The sequence below is a fragment of the Apteryx rowi genome, unplaced genomic scaffold (genome assembly GCF_003343035.1).
Source record: "Apteryx rowi isolate R43461 unplaced genomic scaffold, aptRow1 scaffold_699, whole genome shotgun sequence".
NCBI lineage: Eukaryota > Metazoa > Chordata > Aves > Apterygiformes > Apterygidae > Apteryx > Apteryx rowi.
Window position 1 is genome coordinate 378,611 of NW_020450981.1, and position 1,015 is coordinate 379,625.

General features: G+C 72.9%; 3 non-coding genes across 3 annotated transcripts; 2 read left to right on the forward strand and 1 right to left on the reverse strand.

Annotated features, from left to right (window-relative positions):
* The first annotated feature begins 98 nt into the window (after window positions 1–98).
* On the forward strand, window positions 99–171 carry TRNAM-CAU. The gene has a single exon. It is a non-coding gene; the product is annotated as a tRNA-Met (tRNA).
* Window positions 172–450: 279 nt separating this feature from the next.
* TRNAM-CAU lies at window positions 451–523 on the forward strand. Its single transcript has one exon. It is a non-coding gene; the product is annotated as a tRNA-Met (tRNA).
* Window positions 524–930: 407 nt separating this feature from the next.
* On the reverse strand, window positions 931–1,004 carry TRNAI-GAU. Its single transcript has one exon. It is a non-coding gene; the product is annotated as a tRNA-Ile (tRNA).
* Between the last annotated feature and the right edge of the window lie 11 nt (window positions 1,005–1,015).

Sequence of the window (1,015 nt, forward strand, 5' to 3'; positions counted from 1 at the left end):
GCCGCGGCGCGACACGCCGCCCCGTCCCGCCCCGCACGGCACAGCACGCCGCCGACGGCACGCGCGCTCTGCGCCGGCCCCAAGCGCTTTGCATCGACGCCCTCTTAGCGCAGCCGGCAGCGCGTCAGTCTCATAATCTGAAGGTCCTGAGTTCGAGCCTCAGAGAGGGYATAGATTTTGCTGCCGCGCCTCTTCCTGCCGCCCTCCCGGGAAGCCCTGCCCTATCCTTCGCCTGCTGCACCTCGGGCGCCGCGGCGGGATACCGGGCGGGCCCGGCCCCTCAGGGAAGGGAAACCCGCGGGTTTCCCCATGGATCCCTCTAAGCCGCGGTTCCCGCCGTCATGCGCACGGCGCCGGGGCGCTTGCGGGGTGCCGCCGCGGAAGCACGGGCTGGGCCGGGAGGCGGGGGCGCCCCGCGCCAGCAGTGAGTAGGGGAGGGTTCTCGCCGAGGCCCTCTTAGCGCAGCCGGCAGCGCGTCAGTCTCATAATCTGAAGGTCCTGAGTTCGAGCCTCAGAGAAGGCACGCCTTTTTACACCCCACTCCCTGTCCCACCTCTGCTCAGGGAAGCCCTCCCCTCCCCTCGTCACGCCGCTGAGCGACACCGGGCTGGCGGTCTCTCACGGGGCTGGGACACAACCCCCGCATCGCCCCCGAGCTCCGGGCTTGCATGCCCGGCAGCCCCGTAGGGCGCCGGTGCACGGCGAAGGGCCCGGGCAGAGACCCGCGGAGCCTCCCCGCGTCCGGCGCTGGGGCCCGGCGGGCAGCGTGCCCGGGGCACGGGGAACGACAGCAAAAAGCCATGCCCTCTCTGAGGCTCGAACACCCCGCGGCCGCGTGAGAGGAAGGAAAAGGGCTGCGGCGGGCCGGGGCGTGTGCGGCGGGGAGCGGGGCGAGGGCGCCACAGCGGGGGGCGGAAAAGAGGGGTCTTGTGGCCCGTGCGGGGCTCGAACCCGCGACCTCGGCGTTATCAGCACCGCGCTCTGCCCAGCTGAGCTAACCGGCCCGCGGCGGGGC